The 26664-nt window shown below is 32.0% G+C and overlaps 1 pseudogene; it reads left to right on the top strand.

The window, feature by feature from the left end:
- The first annotated feature begins 107 nt into the window (after positions 1–107).
- On the top strand, positions 108–17557 carry LOC115953219 (annotated as a pseudogene).
- The last annotated feature ends 9107 nt before the right edge of the window (positions 17558–26664 follow it).

The raw sequence follows: 26664 nt of genomic DNA, 5'->3' as shown, positions 1-26664 counted from the left end.
TTCTTGTATAAAGAAAACAAAAACTTACCCTTCCGTAGCCCGCTAGTAAATGCAGCTACGAGTATCTTATCGTCAGCTTCGTCAATTGAAAGGGCTTCCTTGTTGAAATGAGTTATGTAGGCCCGCAGCGTCTCGTCTTCTCGCTGCTTGATGCTCATCAAGCACGCGGTGGACCTTTTCTACCAATGTCCGCCTATGAAGTGCGAGGTGAACTGGGCGCTCAACTCCTTGAAAGTATTGATGGAGCTTGGTGTCAATCTACTGAACCAAACCCTTGTAAGGCCCTTCAGCATTATCGGGAATGCCCTACACATGATCTCGTCTGGTACCCCTTGATGGTGCATTAGGGTCTTGAAAGTCTCTAGATGATCGAAGGGGTCCTTGACCTCGTCGTAGCTTTCGATCTGGGGCATGCGGAATTTTGGTGGCAGGGAGAATGAGTTGACGGAGGTAGTGAATGGTGAGTCAGTTCTGCTTACTAGGTCATCAAGATCAGTGGATACTCGTCCCTTGAGGGCATTCATCATGACCTCCATCTGCTCCTTCATCGCCTGCATCTCTGCGATAATAGGCGGAGGGGCAAAATCCATGAGAGATAGAAGGCTTATGTTCTGCCACTCTGGTCTGCTCGGGGCGTTGTTGCCCTCTGGCTTCTCCTGGTCCCTTCGTTCGGCACTGTTACCTTCTTGGTTTTCCTCCTGAATGTTAGGTCCTGCATCCCTTTGGCATAGCTACTCCTCCAGATCATGGTTTTGCTTTGTGAGTCGTTCTACCGTTGCCATAAGAGTCTAGACCTGTCTCTCTAATGCAGTAGATCTTGGCGGCTCGTCTTCTTGAACGTTGTTGGTGGTAGCCATCAAGCGAGTGAGTACCATGCGACTCTTATATCCGGGAGGCGATAGTCTGGCTAAACTCTTCGCGTTCCCACAGACGGCGCCAACTGATAATGCCATAAAATCACCAGTGAGCTACACGATCCACGCTCACTTAAACTAACAACCTGCAAGAAGAAAAAAGTGATCTTGCAGAGGGCACTGGTGTGGTGTCGGCCAAATACCCTCCGAAGGTCAAGTTAGAATTATTCTCAACTCTAGAGTGCTAGAGAAGGGGAAATTATGCATACCTTGATTTGTGAGGGTATTGGGGCTTTTATAGTAGTAGTAGGTTGGCCTCTCCTCCTTGATGTAGAAGTCTTTTTCTTATAGGAATCCTCTTGAGTAATCCCAAATGTGATGGACAAAACATTTCCTTGTAGAGTGGATTTTTCATTAACATGCGTATCTTCCAGAATGCTCTTTGCACTAGGTTTCTGATTTCCTTTGAGACTCTACGTGCATAACAAGTATCTGGAATCACTCTAGGCCCTGGGCTCACTTGTTGCCGGCCCATGGGCTTGGATCCGTCAGGCCCAATGTGGTGAAGGTTCATCATGCTAATTTTTGCCCCTTCAATAGTGTTCAAATATCATTTCTCTAATCAAAATCTTTCAAATTCTATTATTCATGCAAATGGTGTCTAAGAATCAATGACAGAGTCAAAACCTTGTCTGAAAAAACTAAATAAAAATTATGTAATTACTATTTAAAATCTTAAAAATTTTCACTTAAATTTATTGTTTTAGGCCTCAAATTATATTGACTCAACCATGACTACAATATCCACATGTAAATCTAGATAGAATCTCATGCTAAATCAGTATAATGATTTGGAATAAGAAAAATTCCAAACTTTTATACCATAAAAAAAAAAATAAAAAAAAAAAAAAAACAAAAACAAAAACAAAAAGAAAATAAATTTTTATACCTTCCAAAGCTTTGAAGTGGTTAAATTTTTTAATTTTAATTTTTATAGATATAAAATTTCAATCTTGTCTCAAACAAAGTTGGATCTGAAAAAAATCAAAGAAAGATGGATTTCCTTTTTCCTTTCAACACTTATAAATAAAATGTTGGCTCTTTCATCTTTAAAGAGACTCTCCAGTTTTAGCATGCTGCTGCTTTTTTCGTATTGATAATAACTAGTCGCTAACTCGTGCGATGCACGGGATAATTAATAAATGTTAAATAATACACTACAAAATTCTCAAAAAAAAAAAAAAAAAAAAAGTCCAAAAACTCTCAAAAAAAAAAAAAAAAAGAGTCCAAAAACTCTCCAGTCTCCTCCCCTCCATCGACTTCTCTCATGTTGCTACTCATTAAGCCATGCTTTCCACATGCCCAAAACCTTGACTTTACACAGGATCCGTATGGTTTAATATATATATATATAGATAATGATTTTATATTATATATTTGTTGAAATTTTTGTTATAGAATTTTAGTTGAAGTAGAATTTTCAAGCTCTTAAAACATATATCTTGTACAGTTTTATTTAAACTAAACTATTGTAACACTGATAAGATAATTACAATTCGAAGAGAAATAATAAATATATAAGATATAAAACCTAAAAAAAAAAAGAACCTAAAATAAAATTAAAAAAAAAAAGTGGTGACATGGAAAATTGTGGGAGCGTAGAATTTTCAAGCTCTTAAAACATATATCTAGTAGAGTTTTATTTAAACTAAACTATTGTAACATTGATAAGATAATTGCAGGTTGAAGAGAAATAATAAATATATAAGATATAAAACCTAAAATAAAAAGAATCAGAATTTTCAAGCTCTTAAAACATATATCTTGTAGAGTTTTATTTAAACTAAACTATTGTAACACTGATAAGATAATTACAAGTTGAAGAGAAATAGTAAATATATAAGATATAAAACCTAAAATAAAAAGAACCTAAAATAAAATTAAAAAAAAAAATTGGTGAGATGGAAAATTGTGGGAGTGTAGAATTTTCAAGCTCTTAAAACATATATCTAGTAGAGTTTTATTTAAACTAAACTATTGTAACATTGATAAGATAATTATAAGTTGAAGAGAAATAATAAATATATAAGATATAAAACCTAAAATAAAAAGAATCTAAAATAAAATTTTTAAAAAACGTGGTGACGTAGAAAATTATGAGAGTTTCGAAGACTTCGGTTTTATATATATAGATAATAATAATAATAATAATTATTATTATTATTATTATTATTATTATTAAGAGACGCAATACTAGACCGGTTACTCAGATTCTAGACATACATTTTGTCCACAATCACATCCAATTGTGGGTAGCCTTAAAACTTGTATTTTAAATAAAGTTGTATCAGCAAAAGTCACTACAGGAGTGTTTGAATTTGACACGTTTTTTTTCCTTTGTAAAGTAGAGGGCCATTTTATTCGTTCCAAAGCAATTTGATATATGCTTATATAGAACTTCCAAGTCTTCCATATATTTGGGTTTAACTAATCTTTAATTTTTTATTTTAAATATTTGGGTTTCATGGCCTCTGACCCCATGTGGCTCAACCAACCCTTAAAATATTCTGATCCCATTGGGATAGTGGCATCCTTTTATTTTTATAATAAGACAGAAATCAACATAAAAGAGCACTAAAAAACTACTACATGGTCTATAAACACTTAAAAGAGCACTAAAAAAAATTACCATATGGTTTATAAACACTTAAATATGGATAAAAGAAATTTGATGGATAAATATTTTTTACACAAAAAATTAATTAATGTCTTAACGTGATGATAAAGAGTAATTATTATGAAACAAATATCATAAGTTAAAATTTTGTCTTATTAATAATTAAAAAAGAATAAAACATACCTCACCATAGACAACTAGACAAATTTGGCATACCATCCAAGACAGTAAGATAAGAACATTCAAATATCCTTTTATAATGGTATAATACTCTTAATACCAAGATGAATTTTGTTGAGTATGGATTATGTATGTATGTTTGGGTTTATCTTTGATTCTCAGATGATGCATGTGCTTCTGAGACTCTATGTATGTGTGTATGTTTGAGTTTATCTTTGATTCTATAAATCTCTAATGATGGATATTTACGTATGTGCTTTGAGACTATGTTTTCAGACTATGTTGTATGTATGGTTTTTTCTTAGGCAAACTTTCTTTGGTGGTCTTTATTTTTACTTTCCAGGCGGTTCGAGAATCTTATGTCTCTATTGGCCAAGCTGATGAATAGAACATAGTACCAAAAAGCTAACCCACCAGCCTCACACTTACACTACAAAAAAAAGGTTCTATGGCCGCGTTTTTAAAATGTGGCTATATGTCAAAAAAACGTGGCTATAGCCTATAGCCGCGTTTTTTTAGGCCACGCTTTCTAGTGTGGCCTAAAACCTATGACTATAGGACTCACGGTCCTATGGCCACACTTTTTAACTGCGGCCCAAGACGAGGTCCTATAGCCGCGTTTAAAACGCGGCCTAAGGTTGTGGTCTTGGGCCGCATTTTAAACGCGGCCTAAGGTTGTGGTCTTGGACTGCGTTTTAAACACAAACAATTAATTTTCGGTAATCAAAAGTTTTTTTTTTAATTAAAATTAAAATTTTTAAAATTAATACTTTCAAACTTTAAAATTTCAATTTTAAATAAATAAAGAAATTCAAAACAAAAATACAAACCCAGCAAATTCAAATTCAAACAAAAACCCAGAAAATTTCAAAATTAATCAACCACAACATGTTCTAAAATACAAGAACACAAACAAAACATCTCCTTCAACGAAATCAACCCAAACTGAACACAAACTATTCAAGGAAAACAAAAGCACAAGCTCAAAAATACAAAAATCCCCATAACAAAAACACAACCAAAAAGAGTCCATATGCTCAAACAAAAAATTAATCAAAACACAATCAAACAAAAGAAAATAATTTTCGGCCATGGGTCAAAGAAAAATAAAGCAAAGAGAGATAATTTTTTGAGGCACTTTAGCTTCATTGATTCAAAATCTTCAAATCTAAAGCAAAGAGAGACTCAATCTTCAGATCTATTGCAAAGAGAGACAGAAAGTTAAAGGGAAAAACAATGAACAAAACTCAAACAACAATGAACAAAACTCCATATTTTCACAAACCCATTCATACAGCATCAGCAAGAAAGAGAGAGATTGAGAGAGTTTTGAGAGAGACTGTGAGGGAGCTTCTTTTTTCCTTTTGCTAGGACCATACGAGTGGTTAAGTCTGAGGTTTCAAATTTTGAAATCTCAGATTTTTTTTTTTTTTTTTTTATGGAATATTTTGGAATATGCCATAGAATATTCTATGGCATATTCCATATTCTCCATTCGGTGGGTGTTTTTTTTTTACTTTTTTACGTAAGTCTATAGCCACGTTTAAAACGCGGCCATAGACTTAACCTATAGCCGCGTTTAAAACGTGGCTATATGTCCTCCTTAAAAACAAAAATTTTTTACAAGTGTTGAACCCATTCGGTGGGTGTTTTTTTTTTTTTTTTTTTTTTTTTTAAGTCTATAGCCACGTTTTAAACGCGGCTATAGACTTAACCTATAGCCGCGTTTAAAACGTGGCTATAGGTCCTCCTTTAAAAATAAATAAATAAAAACACCCACCGAATGGGTTCAGCCCTTGAAAACAAATTTTTTTTTTAAGGAGGACCTATAGCCACGTTTTAAACGCGGCTATAGGTTAAGCCAATAGCTGCATTTAAAACGTGGCTATAGACTTACGTAAAAAAAAAAATAAAATAAAATAAAATAAAAAAATAAAAAATCCCACCGAATGGGTTCAGCACTTGTAAACACAATTTTTTTTTTTTTTTTTAAAGGAGGACCTATTGTGACCCTTAGGCCGCGTTTTTAGCTCAAAAAAACGTGGCCTAAGATCCCGTCTATAGCCCCGTTTTTAAAATGCGGCCACAGTTAAGGAAAAGAAAAAAAAAAAAGTTTGCCAAAAAATAAAATACGGAGGTCCTTAGGTCGCGTTTTTAGCTCAAAAAAACGCGGCCTAAGAACCTGTCTATGGCCCCGTTTTTAAAATGCGGCCACAGTTAAGGAAAAGAAAAAAAAAAAGTTTGCCAAAAAATAAAATACGGAGGTCCTTAGGCCGCGTTTTTAGCTCAAAAAAACGCGGCCTAAGAACCTGTCTATGGCCCCGTTTTTAAAATGCGGCCACAGTTAAGGAAAAGAAAAAAAAAATTTGCCAAAAAATAAAATACGGAGGTCCTTAGGCCGTGTTTTTAGCTCAAAAAAATGCGGCCTAAGAACCCGTCTATGGCCCCGTTTTTATGAAACGCGGCTTCAGTCTATCTTGGGCCGCGTTTTTTATAGCCACAGCTTAAAAAACGCGGCCCAAGGCCCCCGCATTTTGTAGTGTTACCATTAAATCCCGAAGCCATTCAAGCACCGTCTCTCAATAGAATAAACACCACAAACTATCAAACCCATTACCGCATAAAAGTTTTATGATAAAATCTATTAGCAAATCGAAATCTAATAACAACACCAACCAAAAAATCATAAATAAATATAATGAGGTAAAACAGGTTTATAAAAGTTCTATAACTCCTGAGCTCAACATTATTATCACTTTTTTACCTACAATCATTATTATCACTTTTTTATCTACAGTTAACAATTTGCAACCAATATTTGTCAAAAAAAAAAAAAAATTGTCTCTTTCAATTCTATGAAAAAGTTTAGAATTACAAAAATTTCATAACTTTTTATTACAATTGTAACGTGACAGAACATTGACAAAATATCAATGATAGTCTCATATAAAAGTGATGATTGTCTATTCATAACAAGCTGATTGGGATAAAAAATAATTATGAAATCATTTGTGATCGCAGACACTACAGTTATAATTGCAACCACAAAAGTCTTATAATTATTGCAACTTTTGAGGAAGATCCAAGTTGGTATCTGAGTGTGACAAAGTCAAGGAATTTGGTGATAGAATACAAGTATATAATCATATAGGCAGGGTCTGGAAAGGTATGCACTGACTTGTCATTACGCCTTCAAAAGCAAATTCATACGGGCTTGCCTTTAATGTGTGAATGCGACTAGAATTGATCGGTTGCACGTGCTAGCAAGGTACGTGTGGAAAGAGACAATTTTTTTAATACATTATAATAATAAAAAATAAAGCAAAATACATTATAATATGTTCCACAGAGAACACATGCATCTTTTAGGCTTAGCTTGTCCCACAAACTTAATGATGGGTACCCCACACACATTCTTTATTTCTTCTAACTTTTAACAACCAAATTATTTTAAAACATCAGACAAACAAAGGTTGAGTTTGGATATAAAGATTTAAAATCAAGGGATTTAAAGAATAATTGATACTATACATTGGTTGATATGAATTTAACAACACAAGATTATTTAAGTTGATTCAAAATTTTGTTCAAAAAAAAAAAAAACTTGTAAAGTTACAAATTTAACATTTTACTTTTATAATTATTTCAAATAAAATTTCATCAACAGAAAAAAAATTTTACCCTCTCATTCAAATTAAAAAGTGAATTCCAATTCCCTCCTTTTTAATACTCTATCCAAAAGAACCATATGAGATTTCACACATTAATTATTCAGAAATTATTCATCGTTCAACAACTTTTTATAAATATTTTTTAAGTGGGAAGGGGAGATTAAAAAAAAAAAAAGTATCTGTTTTCCCTCAAAAAAATAATAAATAAAGGTATTTATTCAAAACACTTAGAAATGAAAATTGACCTAAAAATCATTGATGCTTCCTTGTTTAGCAATTAAATAAATAAAGTGTAAAAAGGGGCAATAGAATTTATCATAGCAAACTTTTCCAAACTTTATGCCATTCACAATTCTAAAATACATAGGAGAATGAAAATTATAATCCATATTACAAGCATAGTACAAACAATTATAGAAAATCTGGAGAGAAGATTTACATGTCCAAAAGAGGGAGGATCACTTTGACAAGAAAACACTTCTCTTCTATTCCTATTTATTTTATGTCGTCGTTCATGATGCATACTCATGTAACCAAGAAGCTGGAGATACTTCAAAAGCACTTTCTATGAGGAATTGGGGACACCAAAAAATCACACTTGGTGGATTAGATAATGGTTTGCTCTCCACTGAAAAATGGTGAATTGGTGATCTAAAGTTGGAAAAGGATCGTCTTTCCCCTTCTCTAATGGTGAAAATCAAGTTTTGTGGAGACCAACGAACAGTGGTGCATTTGAGGGTCGTTCATGTTAAAATACCCTCAAGGGCTCTACAAGCCACATTTTCCCATGGAAAAAGCATATAGGGTGCAAGGACCCGACAAATAGTTACATTTTTGCATTGACAACAATGAAAAAAAATACTGACAATTGATCATTTCCGTAAGAGAGATTCATTGCTGATAAGTGTTGAATGTACTAGAGGACCAGAAAATTAAATGAAGTAGAATGATCAAATACGGTAGTAAAAGCAAGGTAGTCAAAGGCAAAAGGCAACCTTAAGGTGCCAAAGTCTTGTATCGCCCGAGGTATGAGATGACAAAAAGGCGCTAGCCAGAGTAAAGCAAGGTGCCAAATTCTTAATATATTTATTATACATATAGAACTTAAATCATTTGTACCTAGTGTATTATAATATTATAATGAGTGTTTTTCAATGTGAAGCATGAAGAAATTAGGTCTATAAAATTATTTCAAAATAGGATTAGCATGGTTTAGGCTCTATTAGTTAATAATAACAATATGTTTTACTACAAGCTTCTAGGAGAGGTTTTCCAAGCTTTCCAACAACTTTCTCCCCTGAAATAATTAAAAAGAAAGGAACTTATAAGATGAACTTCTAAGACCATTTGTTGTGATACAGCCACAGTCAAGATATTATTCAATCCAGAACAGTCAGCACTTTCCTTATAAATCTACAATTCCTTTACAATTTGTTGAGGAAAGAAGGGTGGCAATGGGGCGTATATAGATAGTTGTATCTAGAGCATATGTTAGGTACAGGAGGGTTTTTGTTAAGATCAAACTTGTGGTTTAGGTGTTTCATTGTTTAGAGAAATAAACTTGATGAAAAAACTAGAGTAGGGTTTAGTTGTGAGATAATGGGAGAATGAGATAGAATAAGGAATTATTGAAGAAGTGAAAGATAGAGATAGATAGAGAAATAATTGAAATTAAGAGGGATTTAGGGAGAGAATTCTACGAGAGAAAGATCCAAGCACACTTCAAGAAAACTGAGCAGTTGCGGCGGGCCTATTGCGACGAGTGCAAAAACCGCTGCTATATGTCGCCTATTGCGGCGCATTTTTGGCCCGCCGCTGTACATGAGATCTATTGCGGCGTTCTATATGCCCGCCGCAATAGCTCTAGTATTTTGCGGCGTACTACAGCGGCGGGCCAATGAACTGCCGCAATAGCTCAAGTATTTTGCGGCGTGCTACAGCGGCGTGCCAATGACCCGCCGCAATAGACCTGTTTTAGCAGCATTAATCTTAGATATAGCTCCCTTTTGCGGCGGGTTAGACCGCCGCAATAGACATTTAAATTTCAAACTACTTTTTCGTCTTCCCATTTAAAGATCAAATAGTAAATTACACCCGATTTGCATGAAAATTGGCATGCATGTTAAGAACATATAGAAAATATGATCCAACGGTTGGATTTTCAAAATTTAAATTCAAAAATAAGTTATTGGTTGGTGTAACATTTTTCAAAGTTACATCAAGTGTAACTAGAACCCAACGATATATTTCTTAATTCGATGTAAATTTCGACAAATTTACCGTTAGATTACATTATCTTCATATATTTTTCATGCATACAAAATTTCAAGGTGATCAAAGATTAATAGTCATTTCATCAATTAATTATTTAAATTCAAGTTTTTGTAATTTAAAATAACGCATAAAAGATGAGTTTAAAAATCAAATGGTAAACTACACCCGATTGGCATGAAAATTGGCATGCATGTTAAAAACAAATAGAAAATGTGATCCAACGGTTGGAGTTTCAAAACATGAATTCAATAATAAGTTATTGGTTGGTGTAACATTTTTTAGAGTTATATCAAATGTAACTTGAACCCAACGCTATATTTCTTAATTCGATGTGAATTTTCACAAATCTACCGTTAGATTACATTATCTTCATATATTTTTCAAGCATACAAAATTTCAAGGTGATCAAAAATTAAGAGTCATGTCATCAATCAATTGTTTAAATTCAAGTTTTTGTAATTTAAAATAACGCATAAAATATGAGTTTAAAGATCAAATGGTAAATTACACCCGATAGGCATGAAAATTGGCATGCATGTTAAGAAAAAATATAAAATTTGATCCAACGGTTGGATTTTAAAAATATGAATTCAACAATAAGTTATTAGTTAGTGTAATATTTTTTAGAGTTACATCAAGTATAACTTGAACCCAACCCGATATTTCTTAATTCAATGTGAATTTTGACAAATCTACCGTTAGATTACATTATCTTCATATATTTTTCAAGCATACAAAATTTCAAGGTGATCAAAGATTAATAGTCATATCATCAATCAATTATTTAAATTCAAGTTTTTGTAATTTAAAATAAAGCATAAAAGATGAGTTTAAATATCAAATGGTAAATTACATCTGATTGACATGAAAATTGGCATGCATGTTAAGAACATATAGAAAATGTGATCCAACAGTTGGATTTTCAAAATATGAATTCAACAATAAGTTATTGGTTGGTGTAACATTTTTGAGAGTTATATCACGTGTAACTTGAACCCAACCCTAGTTTTCTTAATTCGATGTGAATTTTGACAAATCTACCGTTAGATTATATTATCTTCATATATTTTTTATGCTTACAAAATTTCAAGGTGATCAAAAATTAATAACCATGTCATCAATCAATTGTTTAAATTCAAGTTTTTGTAGTTGAAAATAAAGCATAAAAGATGAGTTTAAAGATCAAATGGTAAATTACATCCGATTGGCATTAAAATTGGTATGCACGTTAAGAACATATACAAAATGTGATCTAGCAGTTGGATTTTCAAAATATGAATTCAACAATAAGTTATTGGTTGGTGTAACATTTTTTAGAGTTACAACAAGTGTAACTTGAACCCAACCCTATATTTCTTAATTCAATGTGAATTATGACAAATCTACCGTTGGATTACATTATCTTAATATATTTTTCTTGCTTACAAAATTTCAAGGTGATCAAAGATTAATAGCCATGTCATCAATCAATTGTTTAAATTCAAGTTTTTGTAGTTCAAAATAAAGCATAAAAGATGAGTTTAAAGATCAAATGGTAAATTACATCCGATTGGCATGAAAATTGGCATGCATGCTAAGAACATATGGAAACTGTGATTCAACGGTTGGATTTTCAAAATATGAATTCAACAATAAGTTATTGGTTGGTGTAACATTTCTTAGAGTTACAACAAGTGTAACTTGAACCCAACCCTATATTTCTTAATTCGTTGTGAATTTTGACAAATCTACCGTTAGATTACATTATCTTCATATATTTTTCATGCTTACAAAATTTCAAAGTGATTAGAGATTTATAGCTATGTCATCAATCAATTGTTTAAATTCAAGTTTTCGTAGTTTAAAATAACGCATAAAAGATGAGTTTAAAGATCAAGGGGTAAATTACATCCGATTGGCGAGAAAATTGGCATGCATGTTAAAAACATATAGAAAATATGATCCAACAGTTAGATTTTCAAAATATGAATTCAACAATAAGTTATTGGTTGGTGTGACATTTTTTAGAGTTACATCAAGTGTAACTTGAACCCAACCCTATATTTCTTAATTCGATGTGAATTTTGACAAATATACCGTTAGATTACATTATCTTCATATATTTTTCATGCTTACAAAATTTCAATGTGATCAGAGATTTATAGCTATGTCATCAATTAATTGTTTAAATTCAAGTTTTTGTAGTTTAAAATAACGCATAAAAGATGAGTTTAAAGATCAAATGGTAAATTACACCCGATTGACATGAAAATTGGCATGCATATTAAGAACATATGGAAAATGTGATCCAACGGTTGGATTTTCAAAATATGAATTCAACAATAAGTTATTGGTTGGTGTAACATTTTTAAGAGTTATATCACGTGTAACTTGAACCCAACCCTATTTTTCTTAATTCGATGTGAATTTTGACAAATCTACCGTTAGATTACATTATCTTCATATATTTTTCATGCTTAAAAAATTTCAAGGTGATCAAAGATTAATAGCTATGTGATCAATTAATTGTTTAAATTCAAGTTTTTGTAGTTTAAAATAACACATAAAAAATGAGTTTAAAGATCAAATGGTAAATTACATCTGATTGACATGAAAATTGGCATGCATATTAAGAACATATAGAAAATGTGATCCAGCGGTTGGATTTGCAAAATATGAATTCAACAATAAGTTATTGATTGGTGTAACATTTTTTAGAGTTACAACAAGTGTAACTTGAACCTAACCCTATATTTCTTAATTCAATGTGAATTTTGACAAATCTACCGTTGGATTACATTATCGTCATATATTTTTCTTACTTACAAAATTTCAAGGTAATCAAATATTAATAGTCATGTCATCAATCAATTGTTTAAATTCAAGTTTTTGTAGTTTAAAATAACGCATACAAAGAGTTTAAAGATCAAATGGTAAATTACATCCGATTGGCATTAAAATTGGTATGCACGTTAAGAACATATAGAAAATGTGATCCAGCGGTTGGATTTTCAAAATATGAATTCAACAATAAGTTATTGGTTGGTGTAACATTTTTTAGAGTTACAACAAGTGTAACTTGAACCCAACCCTATATTTCTTAATTCAATGTGAATTTTGACAAATCTACCGTTGGATTACATTATCTTAATATATTTTTCTTGCTTACAAAATTTCAAGGTGATCAAAGATTAATAGCCATGTCATCAATCAATTGTTTAAATTCAAGTTTTTGTAGTTCAAAATAAAGCATAAAAGATGAGTTTAAAGATCAAATGGTAAATTACATCCGATTGGCATGAAAATTGGCATGCATGCTAAGAACATATGGAAACTGTGATTCAACGGTTGGATTTTCAAAATATGAATTCAACAATAAGTTATTGGTTGGTGTAACATTTTTAAGAGTTATATCACGTGTAACTTGAACCCAACCCTATTTTTCTTTAATTCAATGTGAATTTTAACAAATCTACCGTTAGATTACATTATCTTCATATATTTTTCATGCTTACAAAATTTTAAGGTGATCTAAGATTAATAACCATGTCATCAATCAATTGTTTAAATTCAAGTATTTGTAGTTGAAAATAACGCATAAAAGATGAGTTTAAAGATCAAATGGTAAATTACATCCGATTGGCATGAAAATTGGCATGCATGCTAAGAACATATGGAAAATGTGATACAACGGTTGGATTTTCAAAATATGAATTCAACAATAAGTTATTGGTTAGTGTAACATTTTTAAGAGTTATATCACGTGTAACTTGAACCCAATCCTATTTTTCTTAATTCGATGTGAATTTTGACAAATCTACCGTTAGATTACATTATCTTCATATATTTTTCATGCTTACAAAATTTCAAGGTGATCAAAGATTAATAGCCATGTCATCAATCAATTGTTTAAATTCAAGTTTTTGTAGTTGAAAATAACGCATAAAAGATAGGTTTAAATATCAAATGGTAAATTACATCCGATTGGCATGAAAATTGGCATGCATGCTAAGAACATATGGAAAATGTGATCCAACGGTTGGATTTTCAAAATATGAATTAAACAATAAGTTATTAGTTGGTGTAACATTTTAAAGAGTTATATCACGTGTAACTTGAACCTGACCCTATTTTTCTTAATTCGATGTGAATTTTGACAAATCTACCGTTAGATTACATTATCTTCATATATTTTTCATGCTTACAAAATTTCAAGGTAATGTCATCAATTAATTCCTTAAATTCAAGTTTTTGTAGATTAAAATAATGCATAAAAGATGAGTTTGAAGATCAAATGGTAAATTATATCCGATTGGCATGAAAATTAGCATGCATATTAAGAACATATAGGAAATGTGATCCAACGGTTGGATTTTCAAAATATGAATTCAGCAATAAGTTATTGGTTGGTGTAACATTTTTTAGAGTTACATCACGTGTAACTTGAACGCAACCCTATACTTCTTAATTCGTTGTGAATTTTGACAAATCTACCGTTAGATTACATTATCTTCATATATTTTTCATGCTTAAAAAATTTCAAGGTGATCAAAGATTAATTGCTATGTCATCTATCAATTGTTTTAATTCAAATTTTTGTAGTTTAAAATAACGCATAAAATATGAGTTTAAAGATCAAATGGTAAATTACTTGCAATTGGCATGCATGTTAAGAACATATTGAATTATTAAAATATATTTTTATTAAATAATATATTTCATTTTATTATTTTGTAGTGTTAAATTATATTTTATTAATTTGAAGTATTATATTAACTCTTATTAATTATTAAATTATACTCATTAATTTGTAGTATTAAAATATATTTACATAATTGGAAGTATTAATTATATTGTTATTAATTAGTAATTTATAACAACCGAAACACTCCCTAAACCTAAAAATGACAAAAATACCCCATGCCTGAAAAAATACCAAAATACCCTTGATGACTAATAAAAAGACCAAAAACGCCTATTATTATTATTATATAGACTATATATATTTATATAGGTAAAGTACATTTGAAAAATGTATTTTGCCTTAGTGCCAAGCACAAGTGTGATTTTACATCATGTCCCAAGTTCGAATCTTCTGAACAGCCTTTTTTTTTTCATTTTTTATGTTTCTATCAAACCAATCAGTATATATTAAATATTTATATGTATAAAATGTTTCAGGATGTGTACCACTAGTCTAGTGGTAAGACATGTGTGTTACTATGCTTGGCCCAGGTTCGAACCTTGCTAAAAACGCTTTATTAATTTTATTTTTTTCTCTCCTTCAAAACTACGTCGTTTTATACATCAACTTAAAACATAAAAAAAAAAAAAAAAAAAACCCTACTCTTTACATTTCACTTCAGCCGCCTCACGCCCTCACCCTCATTCTTTTCTTTTCTTCTCTACACAGACGCTTTGTTTCTCTGTTACTTGATTCTCTGTTACTATAAACTGATTTTTTTATTACTCGCACAAATCGGTACGTTCATCTTCAGCTTTGTTTCAAAAAAAAGCGAAGATCGATCGGTTTTGTTTGTTTTTATTTTTTTGCTTAGTTTGATGAGTTTTGGATGTGGATCTGACTAGATCTGTTGTGTTTTCTCTTTGTTGTTGTGGTTTTTGTTGTTTTCAGATCATCAACGACTATATTTTGTGAAACCGGTAGATCTAGAGGATTCGGATTCGTCACCTTCAGCAACGAGAAGTCAATGAGGGACGCGATCGAAGGAATGAACGGCCAGAACCTTGACGGCCGCAATATCACAGTCAACGAGGCTTAGTCTCGCGATAACGGAGGCGGCGGTGGTGGCGGAGGCTACAGCCGTGGCGGAGGTGGTTACGGAGGCGGCGGACATCGCGAAGGTGGAGGATTCGCTCCGGGATCTGAGGAAAACGACGTCGACGTCATCGGCGGTGGCCCCGGTGGCTACTCCAACCCATTTTCTCTGGTGCGCATCCCTTAAGCCATCTTAATTTGTTTCCCATTTTTGAGTTAATTATTAATTGTTGTTACATTTATTTATAGTTTTTTTATTCAATTAATTATGTTCTTTGATCAATTGCTTTTTCTTTTTCTTTTTTTGTGTCTTGAATTGTGTAGCATACACCTAGAGTCTAGAGAAGAAGAATATTGCTGTGAGTGTGATGAAGCATACATATATATTTCTTTCTGCATTCATTGAAAAATATTTTATATATGTAAATTTTATTAATGTATCAGATGCTATTAGCTTATTACGTTTGCTCTACAGGACGAATGGTGTTGTGAGGCATAGGTAACCTCCCTTGATATTGATGGCCTTTCATTTTTAGAAGTAGAAAAGGCCTACGGCCTTTGTGGCTTTTCAATTCTTGTGCAGATGATTGATACCCATATTTTGGTTCTTAATGTGGCTTTTCAATTCTTATTACTTTATTGTTATTTGCTAAATATTATTTTGAAGGAGTAGCACTTTATCTAAGAAGCTTCTATAATCTGTGATGCAAAGAACAATTGTGCCTAAAATAAAAGTAAGACTTTAAAAAGCAGTATATAAGAAAGTTTTTAATTAAAAAAAAAAAAAAACTTAATTATAAGCTTAATCAAACAAGCTCTTAAACAACTATTATTGACCTTGAAAAAGAAAGCAAAATACCAGCTAGCATGTTATAATTCTTTATCTCTGGATGGTCACTATAAATTTTTGCAGACTGTTTCTTTGATCTGAACTTGCAGTTTGTTTAAAATTTTCCTTTGTGAATGACATAGAAATAATTGCTTAAGCTGTCTTATTGAAGTAATTAAATGTATGGGCAAAAAAATTTTAAAATTTCTCGTGGCAGATATTATATGAGGCAGACAATATTCTACATTGCATTGATACATAGTTAGTCACACACACACAAAAAGAAAAAAAAAAGAGATAGTGGTGGAGTACAAGGCTGCGGGCTCATAATTGTGCAGAGTCTTAAGGTCAATGGTGTGTTCGTTTCAGTCTGAAGTTTGAAGTTTGATCTTTTTTTTTTTTTTTTTAATTTTTTTTATAAACAATTTTATTTTATGTGATCTAATAATCTAAACAATTCTACAATGTTTTTTGATGTCTCCAGCTGTTAAATATATTCTAGTGAATTTTGAATGAATGAAAAGGCATGCATGCACAATGCACTAGTAATTAATTACCTCTATGTCTGTTATATGCTAATTCATTAGTACCCAATCAAGAATAGTAGTATCCTCCTCAATCCATTGGACAATACAGTTTCAAATGGTGAAAATGAGTGAAAAGGAAATAATAGAAAGAATGCATAAAGAAATATATTTATTTCATTATTCAAATATTATAGCAAACAATTAGGCAATATTCAATATTTATTTGAGGGGGGTTTTGGCTTGTGCATTTGATAATTTTTTTTTGGATGTAGAAACTTTGGACTTTAAGTTCCTTTTGAAGCCCAAGTACAGTAATGTGCCTTGTATAGTTGAGGAAGGTCCCTCTTTGCTCATCTCTTTCTAGGATTCTCGGTCCCAACAACAGTTATACAATTACAGGTAAACAATCCAATTCTTCATTCAAAATGTTTCTCGGCGAGCTTTTCGAGAGCTGATTTAACAGCATCTTGACCACCAAGAAGCAACCGGGTCACAATTTCCGGGTCGGTCTCGAATGGTACAAATCTCTCTCTCTCTCTCTCTCTCTCTCTCTATTTTGTGCTCGTTTGGTTTCTGATCGTTGAGTTCGATCTCGTTCAAGGGCTAGGGTTTGGGTCTAGGGTTTTGGCTCGTCAATCTCGTTCTTAATTATGCTCTTATTTGAAAAATTGAAAATAAAATCTGATATTTTTATATATATATTTTTTGTAATTGTAGGCTCTACCAAACCAACAGAGTGTGGAGTACCCAAGCTTCAAGCTTGTCATCGTTGGTGATGGAGGCACTGGTATTTCTCTTTTTACTTTTTTTTTTTGGGTTGAAAATTTTGAATTTATTTTTTTTGCTGTTTGTATCAAATTGTGGAGTTAGGGCTTTTGATTTGCATGGTGGAGGCTATGTTTGTTTCGAAAGATAATAATTTCCGGACAGATTTGCAGGAAAAGAGTTATACTGTAGATGTGTATACACTATGTATGTGTAAATCTATATTGGTGTTGGTGGTGATGGTATTGATTGATCTGAGTGTGTGTGTTTTTTTTTTGAATGGTGGCAGGAAAAACAACTTTTGTGAAGAGACACTTGACCGGAGAGTTCGAGAAGAAATATAAACGTAAGGGTCTCAAATGATGCTTTGGTTTTAGTTAGGGTCCCCATTCAGTTTACATAGAAATTTGTGCTGTTTTGATGTGTTTGGAAGTTATTAATTTTTTAAAATGGGTTTTATTTTGCAAATAGCAACTTTAATTGCTAAGTTTGAAATGTTTTATTTTTTAAAATGGGTTTTAAAATGTTTTGCTGTTTATCATGTTATTCTAGCAGTAGAGCTGTATGACTCAAAAGCCCTTTCAATTATTGCTTAGTTTGAACTATAATTGTGAGTTCTTGTATTTAATGTGTGTGATTCTTAAAAAAAAAAAAAAAGAGTGGTGCCTTTGTCAAGTAACTTCCCTATACTGAACAAATTTAAATACACATAAAATGAAGTAAAATAAAAACAAAGGAAAAAAAAGTGCCTTTCCAATTTTGTTTGTAGGCCTGCCTTTCTTTGCTTAGACCTGTAAGTTTCTTGTTAAACATGATGATTGGAACTATGGAAGTCAAACGGAACGATTAATTAGTTTTCTTGTACTTGAATCTTAAACAAAGTTTGCACCAATAGCTCTTTTTCATTGGCCTTTCACAGACTTATTACAATTATAGTCATATTGTATTTTATGTATGCAAGAGGTGAACTGTGAAGTGGTATAATGCTTTGACTGTGATCGTACATTGCAAACATTTTATCATGCCCTTGAAAGAATGAAAATTTGTTTCTAAACAAAAAAATTTAGTTGAATCTCTTGTACTTAGAAAATGATGTCACTAAATGGTGGATCTATTGCGGCGCTTTTTGCGACCGCCGCAATTGACCTATAGTGGCACTGCATCACTTACGGGATGGCCCGCCACTATAGATCCAATGTACCTTTAGCGGCGATTTTTGCCCGCCGCAATAGCCCCTTTTTCTTGTAGTGGCAAATGGATCACAATTCACTAAAGAAATTAGAGTTACAAGTTGAGTATTAATTATACAAGGTCTTGATCCAATCCTATTGGTTGTTCATTTTCTAAATATGAATATGTTATAAATGGCTATTCCCATAGCCGCGTTTACAAACCAGGTCTATATTACACAGCAATATCCCCTGTGGGTCTATAGCCGCATTTTTATAACTGTAGCTAAAGGTCTAACCTATAGCTGCGTTTTTAACAGTAGCAATAGATCATGGGCTTATAGCTGCGTTTTCTAGGTTTTTTTTTTTTTTTTTTTTTTTTTTTTTTAATTTAAAATTTCTGGGTTTTTATTCCCCAAAAAATTCAAAATCAAATACAAACCCAAACCCAAAAAATTCAAAATCAAACACAACATTCTGACAATACAAACACAACATGCTCCAAAATATAAGAACACAAATCTATGAATCTCCTCTCATTCAATAAAATCAACCCAAATTTAACACTAAATCCACTCAAGGAACACAAAAGCACAAGCTCAGAAACACAAAAGAACAAGCTCAAGAACACAAACCCATTTAAACAAAAGCACAACAACACAAATTCAAGCACAGATCCAAAAAATTCAAAATCAAATAATTCCACCAATGTAAAACCCACACATATAAACACATAAATATTACTCTCAATGCTCATAAATCATATGGGTTTTATTATTAAAGCTTAGATAAAAAAATAACCTCTAGCAAAAGTATAATACCCATAAAAAGATTAGAAATTTTTTACCACAAATAGTAGAGATGAGTGAGCCTTAGCTTTTCCTATGAAGTTTTTTGGTGATCCTTACCAGAAAAATGAAGAATATGGTGGTGTGGAGTGTATCGGTGGGACAGTGAGGGAGAGGACGAGTGTGTGCGTTGTGTTGAGAGAAAAAGAAAAGAAAAAAAGAACAAAGAATGTGTGGCCGGCCAAAGAGAGAAAGAGATATTTTAAATTGAGTGGTAGGGAGCAAATGGGGTAGGTGGGGGGTAGGTCACCCCTTTTTTTTATTTTTTTATATTTTTTATTTATGTTACCTATAGCCACGTTTTTAGGTCCCTCTTTTAAAAAAAATTTATTTTATTCGGTTGTATATTATATTTAAAATATACATAATTTTGCTCAACCTATAGTCACGTTTTTTAAACGCGGCTATAGGCCTTATCACAAAAATGCAGCTAAAGACACTTACAAACGTGGCTATAGGTCATCCTTTAAAAAAAAAAAATTTATTCAGCTGGACCTATAGCTATGTTTTTTAAACACAGCTATAGGCCCTATCACAAAAACGCAGCTAAAGACACTTTCAAATGCGGCTATAGACTTCACCTATAGCCGCATTTTTAGTAAACGCGACTATAGCCCGCATTTTTTGTAGTGAAGCAGAGTGTGCCAAATTGTTCTAATGCTTCTAGGATGCAATTGCTATTTAGACTTTGTGCACATTATGGTTCCTTTATGAATCTTCTGTCTTTTTATCCGTACCTTGTGTTTGACTAATTTGGAAGCACTAGGTGTATGGATTGCTTCATCTTTCTTGCTAGTGTTAGTCAGGTCCACCTTTCCTTGGTCATGACTTGTCATAATTTTGTTGAGATTCCTATTTCTCTTCTTTTGTCTTTCCTTCTACTGACTCTTCAGTGTTTTTGCATTATTAGAGCACTTAGCAATTTAAATTGCTCTTAAACCACCAACAATACCATATGACAAATGATGCTCATTTGAGCTAGGGCTAAGGGCGTTGATTTTCTTCTCTCTCTTTCTTTTCCTTTGTTCTACTGAACCATTCTCCTCAATTATAGAACTCATTGCTTTGTGTTTCCTCTTCTCCAGCCTAAAATCAATAAAGCAAAATAAGCAAGTCAAATGGTAATGAGATGGAGATCTAAAGAAAGGATAGAGTAAGATCTAAAGAAAGAACAGATCAGCATATAAAATGTGATCAGTCGTACATGGATCCAGAAGCCTTTGTAAATGAATCTACAAGCGTCATTTCTGTATCACCAACACCAGATTCTTTGGACTTGTTTTCCAATGGCGGTTCTGCAATAAGATATACAAAGACAGCATAATCTTCCAACATATATTTAATATGATTCTGCATCAAACACACTTCAAATGAACTCCCACCAAAAGAAAAACCACTGCAGAAGGGATATCAGTTTCCCCATGTTTAAACTAATAATGCTCACTCATTAAGGGGGAAAAGAAAGTCATTACGTGTCTTCAACTAGAGGACTTTGTCTAATAAATGAGTGAGGACACACTATGAGACCAAATTGATAGTAGAGGACAGAGGAAAAGGGAAAAATAAGAGAAGAATGCAAGGATAACAATCAAATAACACTATAACAGCTTATAGCTGGTCCATGTCAAATTTTAATAACAAAATCAGAATATCTTAACAACCCCTCCACCCCAAAAAGAAAAAAGAGAGAAAAAAAAAAAAAAAGGTTTTCAGCATTAGGGATGAATATTGGTTTATGACACTTCTTACAAACACACAAGGAATTCCAAGCAACACAAGTGCAAGACTATACAAAGGCTCAAAGCCAGACACTGAGCTTTGAACACTAGCTTGGGTTCATTTCGTGCACAATGTCTCTGGCATGATTTAACCTCCTCTAGACTTCTAATCCCACTTAACTATACCCCCCACCTCCATCTTTGTCATCCACATAGTCGAGCTCACAAGACACACTTCTGCCATGCTAATTGTGCATGACACACACAGCAAATCTTCAGAAGGCTATCTTAAGACATGCTACAACATTACATTGCTAATGTTTTTCTCAAGATTATAAGATATTTGGAAAGTAGAATAAGCATGTGGGTTATTAATGCCATGTGTCAGTAATCTACCATTTAAAACAACGCCTCCATGATCTAGCTAATTTTCATCACCAACAATTTTTAGAAGAGATTACACAGTTCAAATATATTTTATTCTGGTCAATAAATTTCAAACTTGGGGGCCTAGACCAAAGGGGGGTATTTATGCCATTTTTTAGATTTAGGGGTATTTTGGTAATTTTCTATGTTTAATGGGCATTTTGATCTTTTTAGTGGTTTTGGGTATTTTAGTTTTGAGTGATTTGTAGAAATGATACTTATGTCATAATTGGATATCCAGTTAAAACCCAATAAACATTAATGTTAATTGGGTTAAGACCCATTTAACCCAATTAATAATTAGGTGGGTTTAGGTATTATTTAAATGGGTGGGTTTGGACGGGCAAATGAGTTTGGGTTGATTTTGTCATCTCTAATATACACTAACTCAATTATATAATGTGGCATATAAGTTAGCAGACAATGATGAATCCTTTTTTTGTTGTATATGCTTGATTGGAGGATTTAACATGTTAATTGCTCCCTAAGCAGCTGATGTATTGTGATTATCTCAAACTTTTATTAAAAAAATATTTAACTGACATGCAAGATCAAGGTTTAAGAGTGGAGATTGGCTACTATTCAATGATGAGAATTGGAATTATTTATTTATTTTTTTTATAAATTTTTGTGGAACATTGAAAAATTAAAATTTTTAATGAGTAAATATCAGGATGACTGTTGTAACATGCATGCATCTGTGGTTCTCCTTCTGCGTCCAAGCTTCTATGAGCTTGATTTTCGACACATTAAAGATCAAAAGAACTAGAAAGTAACGCATGGACTCACTTTTTATATCAAATTTCCAAAAAAAATTTGTATATAAATTTTTTCTTTTTCTTTTTTATTTTGGCTTACTTTTTGGCATAGATTTTTCTTTAGTCTCTTAGAGTAATTATAGGTTTACATTATACTATAAATGTAAAACTTTGCACAATGTAAACTGTATATATAGCCAAACTTAATTGTAGTTCTAAAACTAGAACTTTCGATATAAAAAATTAACATAACTACATATTTAAAAAATATAATTGTTAGATTGCATGTTCTTTATGTTTTTAACACATGTCAAATGTCATGCCAATCCAATATTATTTATTATTCAATTTATAAACTTATTTTTTATGTATAATTTTATACTATAAAAACTTGAAATTTATTCATTTTATTAATAACATAGTTATTAATCTTTAATCTTCCGAAATTTTTGCAAGCATATAGGATATAAAAATAAAATGTAATCCAATAGTAGATTTTTCAATATTTATATCCCAATAAAAAATATTAAGTGGACTTGTAGTCTTAGGCTACAATCAAGCTTGTAACCAAACTTTGTCATATATATAATATATATATATATATATATATATATATTTAATTTAGAAAATTGATTGCACAATTACTTCGCATCTGAATGTGATTGTGGGAACAATACCATATTCTTCCAATCATGATATATGAGTAAACACTTGAATCATAACTTTTTGAATAAGTTCATGAACCAAAGTACAAATGCAAAGTTAAATAATATTGTATATATAGGTATATATGGATAGGTTGTAATAATGATAATTGAGTTTGGAGAATATTGTTTCATAAAGTGAAAATTCAAGTTTTGAAATTTTCTAAGTGAAATTCAAACTAAAGGGTTTTTGATCGGTCAAAACTTTTGCTTGATCAATCGAAATGATGAAGAAAATAATCCTAGAATCTCTGGATGATTCGATCGCTATTCAATTCCAATTTGATCAATCGAAAAGAGCATTCAATCAATTGAAAGGAACTCTCGACCGATCGAGACTCGTAAAACTGAATTTTCTGCAGAATTTTTTGGAAATTGTTGTGAATTTTTGAAAAGGTTTCAAGCATTGTGAATAGTTTTATGAAATATTTTAACTCTCCATATGTGCCTTTTGGTAAAACATAACCCTATGAGTATAATAGTGACTTATGTTCACTTGAAATCCTTTGGTCATTCTCCAAAATCGTTATCTATAGAAGCCAACAATTTGATTGTATTCTGGGGACAAATTTGCTATAACCCTTTAGTAACATTAGTATGGGGGCAAATATTGTCTAAAAAAAACGATATTGTATCTCCAAGTTATCTATTTTTTGTATTGACATTATTTTTTTATCATTACTTTGTGTAATATCCCAACAAATAAAACATAAAGAGAGCAACAATTACATTGTTTACTACGAAGAGATATTTGTTTTTTGTGATAGTCAACAAAGGATTTTATAAACCAGGATAGGAGAATACAATAGTAGCTAGCAAAAGACTGCTCCTGCTGTAATACATCAGCAAAATTGCAACAACCAATAAGTTGGTCATAATTTTTTTTGCTTTTGAATTTAGCAGAATTAAGAATTGGTCATAATTTATTTCGGTAATAAGGAAACTTAATTAATATCGAAACTAGCCTCCATCAAAGGGAACACGTACAGTGTGCATATAGTCCTAAGTTGGTCATAATTATAACCAACCCTTGCCCACTAACATTATATATAAAATTATATATACATTTTTGTATTATTTGTATGTTTGTTTATTATATATTCTTGCATTTGCTATTGTTGATTTGAAACCTATTTGTGCTATATGCACTACAAAGACCCCTTGATCTTCATCATATCAAACGTACATTGACATTGATATATGTATTAATTCTTCTCTGACACTTGTGGATGTTGGAAGTTACTACAGTAGTTTTATTTTATTTTGAAAAATGTTAACAAATGTCTTTAGAGTAATGGTTAACAATTCATTTTAAGAAAGTTTTTATGGGAAAGAAAAAAAATTAATATTTTGACAACCTTTTCCATTTCCCATAAAAATAGTATCAAAACTTTCTTAAAATAGATCGCTAATCATTGCCTTAAGGACATCCATTAACATAACCCTTTATTTTTATAGTGAAATGCTAACAAGTGTCCTTAAGGCATTGGTTAACAATTCATTTTAGGAAAGTTTTAACATTACTTTTATAGAAAATTAAAAAAGCTGTTAAAACATTAATTTTTTTTTCCATAAAAACTTTCTTTAATTGGATTATTAACCAATGTCCTAAGGACACTCGTTAGCATGACCCTTTTTTTATAAGGCAGTAGTTTTATTAAAAGTAATGGTAGGGACACTAAATTTGGCACAACTTTGTGCTACAATTTGCCACGTGACGAGTTGGATTGGTAAGAGTGTGATAGACAACTCGCCACGTGACGAATTGTGACACAAAGTTGTGCCAAATTCAGCATCCCATTCAGTATCCCTAGTATTATTCTTTTATTAATTATGCTTTGTAATATTCTTGGGATTGGGAAAATGTTAGGGCTTCAACACTTTTGTAGGTATAGCCGTACAGGGTTTCTTCTTGGCGCTTGAATAACATTGACCAAATTAACATTTATACCGATGTTTCCAATTATGGAATTGAAATTTTCTTCTAAGTTTCAATAGCTAGTATGAATTCATCATTCTTATTATTTAACTTGTTAGTTCTATCCTTCTCAAAAAAAAAAAAAAAAAAAAAAAAAAACCTTGTTAGTTCTCTATATGAATGGTTTATATATTTTTTCAGTCATAATTGATTCAGACAAGAAGGTTTTTTTATAAGTATCATTAAGCTTACTCCTAATGCTATCTCATTATTACGTCAGAATTTCTAGGATGTAAAGGTCATTTATAAGACCCACAAATAATATAGAAGATGAGTAGTGGAGAGAATAAAATCAAAACAGACGGATCTATTCTCTGAGACATTACCACACACAACGGTGGTAAGTAAGTGGACTATAGAGTATAGACAAAACGACAGAAGTAGAAAAAGGTAGACGGACGGGCCATCCGTAGTGGATGGGTTCAAGTTAAACGGATGCAGGGGAGATGAGTAGTCGAGCCACGTGGCATCTACATGGCCTAAGTCGTCTCCAAGAAACCTCAAATGGAAATATCTTGCACCCTACGACTAACGCTAATCAATGAAATCTCTGTATGGCAAGAATCCCATGAAATACATGTATGTATGGAAATCTTCCCCAAAAGGAAACACCTTCTCCGCCAAGAAAACCAAGGTCGACTCTACACTACTATAAAAACCCAAAACCCCTAGAAACCAAGGTACGCATAATTTACCCCAGCTCTAGCACTCTAGAGTTGTGAAAATTCTCTAACTTAACCTTCAAAGGGTCCTTGGCCGGTACCACACTGGTACTCTCCGTAGGGTTTTTCGTCTTCATTGTTATGCAAGTTTTGTCTAGAGCACGTGAAGATTGTGCGGCTTACTAACGATTTTCAAAATCATCAAGTAGAATATTTATAATTTATGTGAAAATCAAGCTTTGCTTGTAAGAGGTCCCAGTTTACTTGTTTTCCATATTTCTCTCTATTGTCGCCATATTCCTCGAGGGAGAAGAGGTCCAGCTTGCGGCTAAGGGGGTCATATCATATGCTAAGTTAAGTTAAGCATGATACCCTGTTGGAAAGCCATGCTATATATATATATATATATATATCCCAGTTTACTTGTTTTCCATATTTCTCTCTATTGTCGCCATATTCCTCGAGGGAGAAGAGGTCCAGCTTGCGGCTAAGGGGGTCATATCATATGCTAAGTTAAGTTAAGCATGATACCCTGTTGGAAAGCCATGCTATATATATATATATATATATATATATATATATATATATATTTATATTAACCCCGTCTTCAAGTTTTGATCTCTTATCTTCATCATAATTTCAATTTGCACTAGTAAGTTAATCCCTTTATTTTAGTTAGTGCTCAGACTAGCCTGTGCATGCTTTGTCAAGATGCTTCTAAATTGGAGTGATGAGTTGCAAAAATCTTCTAAAAAGAGCCATTGTATATATGATAAAATTTTTGTTTTCTTCTTTTTTAATTCACCACTCTCATCTTTTGCTTATAAATGTAGTATATTTTGGGGAAAGTCGCAGTCTTTGTATAT

The sequence above is a fragment of the Quercus lobata genome, chromosome 7, assembly GCF_001633185.2.
Source record: "Quercus lobata isolate SW786 chromosome 7, ValleyOak3.0 Primary Assembly, whole genome shotgun sequence".
Taxonomy (NCBI): domain Eukaryota; kingdom Viridiplantae; phylum Streptophyta; class Magnoliopsida; order Fagales; family Fagaceae; genus Quercus; species Quercus lobata.
The sequence above is the reverse complement of the archived record's forward strand: the minus strand, read 5'-3'. Positions and strand labels throughout refer to the sequence as shown.